Source organism: Salvelinus sp. IW2-2015, linkage group LG27, assembly GCF_002910315.2.
Source record: "Salvelinus sp. IW2-2015 linkage group LG27, ASM291031v2, whole genome shotgun sequence".
NCBI lineage: Eukaryota > Metazoa > Chordata > Actinopteri > Salmoniformes > Salmonidae > Salvelinus > Salvelinus sp. IW2-2015.
Genome location: NC_036867.1, coordinates 37,730,935 through 37,737,551, shown reverse-complemented (window position 1 = coordinate 37,737,551; position 6,617 = coordinate 37,730,935).

Sequence of the window (6,617 nt, the reverse complement as noted above, 5' to 3'; positions counted from 1 at the left end):
GTATTTTGTTGTAGTCCTTTCTTATTGAGTGTCTCTGTGACTGTGCCTTCCATACTGTAGTTTTTTTAATCTCTTTTTTTCACCTTTATTTAACCAGGTAGGCTAGTTGAGAACAAGTTCTCATTTACAACTGCGACCTGGCCAAGATAAAGCATAGCAGTGTGAACANTTTTCACCTTTATTTAACCAGGTAGGCTAGTTGAGAACAAGTTCTCATTTACAACTGCGACCTGGCCAAGATAAAGCATAGCAGTGTGAACAGACAACAACACAGAGTTACACATGGAGTAAACAATAAACAAGTCAATAACACAGTAGGGGGGAAAAATGAGTCAATATACATTGTGTGCAAAAGGCATGAGGAGGTAGGCAATAAATAGGCCATAGGAGCGAATAATTACAATTTAGCAGATTAACACTGGAGTGATAAATCATCAGATGATCATGTGCAAGTAGAGATACTGGTGTGCAAAAGAGCAGAAAAGTAAATAAATAAAAACAGTAAGGGGATGAGGTAGGTAAATTGGGTGGGCTGTTTACAGATGGACTATGTACAGCTGCAGCGATCGGTTAGCTGCTCAGATAGCAGATTTTTAGTACAGAGATCAAGTCTCCTCTCCAGAGTGTTGCCTCTTCTGGTGGRGTTTTCTGTCGTTCATTTGGGAGAAGCTTTGTCCACATTCTGATCAGTGGTACGGTTTCTCTCCAGTGTGCATTCTCATGTGTATTGTGAGAGTTCTTTTGGAAAAAATATTTTTCCACAGCAGGAGCACTGGAAAGGTCTCTTTATTATGCACCCTTCTCACATGAGTCATCACATGAACGAGAAAAAGTATCTCCACATTCCGAGCAGGGATAGGCTGCTCTTTCTCCAGAGAGTTGGAACTTGTGTGCTTGTTTGTGACACTTAAATGTTTTTTCAAGAGCAAAACTCTTCCCGCAATCAATGCAGTAGTATGGTTTCTCTACAGTGTGTATTCGCTGGTGCTTTTCCAACTGTSGCAAATTTGTAAAACCCTCCCCGCAGTCAGTGGAGAGGAATGGTATTTTTCCATTTCCAGTGTATATTTTTTTATGTCTTTCAAACTTTGCCTTTTTTAAGAAACACTTTACACAGTCAGAACAGTGGAGTGCCAGTTCTACAGAATGTACTGGAAGGTGTGATCTTAGTTTTGCCATGTCAGGAAATCTTATCACACCTTGAACAGCTGTAACATTTATTTTCCTTGTGTGTTAGTTGATGTTGTTTAAGCCTSTCCTTTCCTGCAAAGCGTTTGTCACAATTAGAGCAGTGGTAAGGCCTTTCTCCTGTGTGTGTTTCCTGATGTCTTTTAAGATGATATCCGTGAGTAAAACTCTTATTGCAGTCGGAACAGTGGTGACGCTTTTCCCTTGGTGAGATCTTCTCTGTGTGTTTTCGCTGGTGCTTTTTCAACGACCATAACAGTTTGAATCTCTTCCCACAGTCGGGGCAAAGGTGAGGCCTTTCTTGACTATGTACATCCATGTGTATTTTTAGTTCTCCCGGTTCAGAAAAYCTMTTATCACAGTAAYGACAATRACCCTCTTTCTTATGTGTCCTCTGGTGACTTTTCAGAWMATCWGAGCGGGTAAAACTTTTCCCACAYTCAGGGCAGRGAAAATGTTTCTCTCCCGTATGTGTTCGCTGGTGTAGTTTAAGTTTATCCACTTTAGAAAAACTTTTACCACAATAAGAGCACTCAAGAAGCCCCAAAGTATGTTTTTGTTGGTGCATTTCAAATGCATTTAACAACTGGAATCTCTTCCCACAGTCTGGGCAAAGGTATGGCTTTTCTCCAGCATGTACATGCATGTGTGTGTTCAGATCCTCTGGTTTGGAGAAACGTTCTTCACAATGATTTCATTGGAAGTATTTCCCTTTCATATGCTTTCGCTTGTGGTGTATTTTCAGATCATACGACTGATCATAACCTTTGCCAAAATCAGAGCACCGATGAGGCTTCTCTCCCGTATGTGTTCGTTGGTGTCTTTTAAGATGATAAACTCGTGTAAAGCTCTTCCCACAGTCGGAGCAGGGATGACGCCTTTCACCTCCATTAGAACTCACAATAGGGTCATCGGAAGTATCATGATGAGGCTTCTCTCTGTTCTCCTGAGTTGTTTGGGGCAGTTGTCTTTCTGGGTGTTGATTTTTCCCAAGTTCAGGCACACTGTCTACATTTGCTGTACTGCTGGTAGCTTTGAAGGTATTCTCCAGCTGGTGTTTTTCAAGCTTCTCCAATATGACAAAGCTTTCCACGAATTAGGGGAGTGAAAATTATGTTTGTCTTTCATGTGTAATTTTTGGTGTGATTTGAGATTATCTAATCACCCAAAACTTCTGTTGCAATCAGAGCAGTTATGAGGCTTCTCTCCAGTATGTGTTCGCTGGTGTCTTGTAAGATCCCTCACTTTTTGAAAGCTCCTACCGCAGTAGGCGCAGTATTGAGGCTTCTCTCCTCCAGGACTGAAATCCACAATGAAGTCATCAGTATCTAGGGGCTCCTCTTCATTCTCCTGCATTGTTGTGGTCTTTCTGAGTTTTGATTCTTCTCTGATAGGGACTGGGAATTGGCTGGGCATTGCTGTTTGCTATGTGACAGGACACTGTTTATATTTGCAGTGTTGCTGGAAACTTTGAAGGAATGCTCTGGCAGGTCCTGTTGCTTTTTCACAAGTTTAATTTGACGAATGCGTGTGACAGCTTTGTCCAGTGTTATTTCTGGGTCCATTTGTAATTGCTCGGACAGTCTTCTGTCACGTAAGCCCATGACTAGTCTGTCTCTTATCATCTCACTGAGCAGACCTCCATAACCACAATGTTCTGACAAACAATGAAGTGCAGAGATAAATTCATCAGCTGTCTCTCCTGCTTCCTGTTGTCTTTGGTTGAATTTTGTTCGTTCTAATATTACATTCCTCCTAACTGCCAAATGTCCATCTTGCTGCTCATTATTAGAACTGTGGAAGTGTTCCTGCTCGATCAGGTTGTCATCTTGCAGGTCTTCTGAGGTGTCCATCTCCTCTTCCTGGAAAAACATTTAAAATTGCATAATTACCAGTAGGCCTAGTATCATCTGTGTTCTCTAAAACATAATTTTGTAATAGATAATATAGCCTACTTTTCATTACAGTTCAAGTCCAAATTAGAATAGATAGCATATACAATAAATAGCTAAACAAATAACTTGGGGTCTTCACATCTTTACAGTAGTAGCTAAGTCTAATAATTTGAAATACCTAGCAGTATCAACATGATAATGATGATTTGAAATTAGGTCTAGAGATCACCATGATATAGCATATTGATTGCATTGGCTTGTGATCTAGGCTAGAGAAGGTTCATTGACAGTAGTAGTAGTGGACATTTCCATGTAAAAAGCCCCATGATCACTAGCATGTGAAAATCATTGGAGCACATCAAATTTGGTGCCAATGAAAGTTGGGGTTTTTAATGTTTTTTTTTAGGTTATATATACATTTTCCGACCATTTTTCCATCCTAAAATGTGGAATAAGCCAAGGCTTTGATTTCTGGTCAAACAGAAGAAAAAGGGGTCTTAGAAAACATCTAGCCGAACAAGTCTTAAAAAGTATTAGAAATACAGTACCAGTCAAAAGTTTGGACACACTTACTCATTCAAGGGTTTTTCTTTATTTTTACTATTTTCTACATTGTAGAATAATAATGAAGACATCAAAACTATGAAATAACACATATGGAATCATGTAGTAACCAAAATAGTGTAAAACAAATCAAAATATATTTTAGATTCTTCAAAGTAGCCACCCTTTGCCTTGATGACAGCTTTGCACACTCTTGGCATTCTCTCAACCAGCTTCACCTGGAATGCTTTTAACAGTCTTGAGGGAGTTCCCACATATGCTGAGCACTTGTTGGCTGCTTTTCCTTCACTCTGTYGTCCAACTCATCCCAAACTATCTCAATTGGTTGAGGTCGGGTGATTGTGGAGGCCAAGTCATCTGATGGAGCCCTCCATTATTCTCCTTCTTGGTCAAATAGCCCTTACACAGCTTGGGGTCATTGTCCTGTTGAAAAACTAAAAATAGTCCCACAAGGAAAAAAAACWGATGGGATGGGGTATCGCTGCAGAATGCTGTTGTAGCCATGCTGGTAAAGTGTGCCTTGAATTCTAAATAAATCACAGACAGTGTCACTAGCAAAGTACCATCACACCTCCTCCTCTGTGCTTTACGGTTGGAACCACACATGCGGAGATCATCTGTTCACCTACTCTGCGTCTCACAAAGACACGACAGTTGGAACCAAAAATGTCCAATTTGGACTCATCAGACCAAAGGACAGATTTCCACCGATCTAATTAATGTCCATTGCTTGTGTTTCTTGGTCAAAGCAAGTGTCTTCTTATTGGTTTCCTTTAGTGATTCCTTTGCAGCAATTCGACCATGAAGGCCTGATTCATGCAGTCTCCTCTGAAAAGTTGTTGAGATGTGTCTGTTACTTGAACTCTGAAGCATTTATTTGGGCTTCAATTTCTGAGGCTGTTAACTCTAATGAACTTATCCTCTGCAGCAGAGGTAACTCTGGGTCTTCCTTTCCTGTGGCGGTCCTCAAGAGAGCCAGTTTCATCATAGCGCTTGATGGTTTTTGCGACTGCCCCTGAAGAAACTTTCAAAGTTCTTGGCATTTTCCGGATATACTGACCATGTTTTTAAAGTAATGATGGATTATCGTTTATCTTTGCTTATTTGAGCTGTTCTTGCCATAATCTGGACATGGTCTTTTAACAAATAGGGCCATCTTCTGTATACCCCCCTACCTTGTCACAACACAACTGATTGACTCAAACGCATTAAGAATGAAATTCCACAAATTAACTTTGAACAAGACACACCTGTTAATTGAAATGCATTCCAGATGACTATCTCATGAAGCTGGTTGAGAGAATGCCAAGAGTGTGCAATGCTGTCATCAAGGCAAAGGGTGGCTACTTTGAAAAATCTAAAATKTATATTTGTTTGACACTTTTTTGGTTACTACATGATTCCATATGTGTTATTTCATAGTTTTGATGTCTTCGCTATTATTCTACAATGTAGAAAATAGTAAAAATAAAGAAAAAACCTTGAATGAGTAGGTGTGTTCAAACCTTTGACTGGTACTGTACATCCAAACAATAACATTGAAGTAAAGACCCCTGCCAGCTAATATTAGCATTTAGACTTGCAGAAACTATTTCCCTTCTGTAAGTTTAAGAAATATTGCCTAGTGTCTTGGAATTCTGTTACCAAAAACCCACCTTTTTAAAATGTTTTTTTAAACAATTTATTAAGTGATTTAAAGTGCATCATTCTGTTGCCAAATCAGTAAAAGAATGACCAAAAAAAATCTGTAACAGAATGACTGCAACTGAAATAGCTACAATGGGAATTCATAGTAGTCACAAACTGTCCTCTCTTCCGCTGACATACTGTTAAGTTCAGCTCATAACTGTTTACTTTCTCTTTCTGTCACCTGGTGGTCAAAGCAAGAGTGTGAGAATCTGGACATCCCCTCCCTCTCTCTTCTCTCTCCAGTTAATGTCACCGCTCCCGGTTCTTAATGACACCTACCCATGAGCCCCCTCTTTCAATTGACTGTAACCAGCCCTCTCACCCACTGAGCACCTACCAACACCGGACGTCCATGGACATTTGAAAAGTAGTTGAAATTTGGTCAGTCCAAATCTGAACCAATCATAGACTCTGTTTCACAAGTTTGGACAGTACAGTAAATAAAAGTAGAGTATAGGACAGTACAGTATGGTACTCTACAATAATTAAGTACAGTAGCGTACACTAGAGTAGAGTACATTTAAAATGTACTGTATTTTACTCTTCTGTGCTATACTTTGATGTCCAAACGTGTGAAATATAGATATCTATGATTGGTACAGATTTTTTTAAAGCACTTTATAAAATACAATTGATTGATTTGGTCCGGACCAACCAAATGGGGTTTTGTTTACGAGCTCATTAGAATAATAGCCAGTCTGTAGAATAATACCCAAACATGCAAAGGAGGATATTACATTTGTCTACCTTTGTGTCTATTCAGCATTTCTGTATAGTACAGATCAGGGAAAGGGAGCCAATGATATCATTATGTTACTGGGTGTTAATCCACTTCACTTACTGTTGTTCAAATACCAAAATATTTTTTTTTCAAACTCAATGTGTTATATCATTGCTGACACGTATTCTTTCTACAGACATGTTTGAATCTTACTTTGGAGTAGATATTTCAGTTTTTGGAAAATGCTACATAAAACAACGCAGGGAGATTTTACCATGTTGTTACCAACATTTACATCTGCACTGTTCTTCGAGTAAATGTGCTTTTGTACATTTTTTTTGTGGAAATTATTTAAAGTAGGCCTTGTGCATAGAGCTGTGTCGTTTGCTTAACTTTGCAATCGATGGTTATTGTTTGGCATACTTTTAAAGTGAAAAATAGAAGTCTCCGCGTCATTCTGTTACCTTGGAATTGCCCGACTACTCTTCATCTCGGTTCTCCTGCATTGGTTGGGGAGGTCCTGCGTCTTTTCCAAGTTCCGCCATTTTCTCTGACGTGTT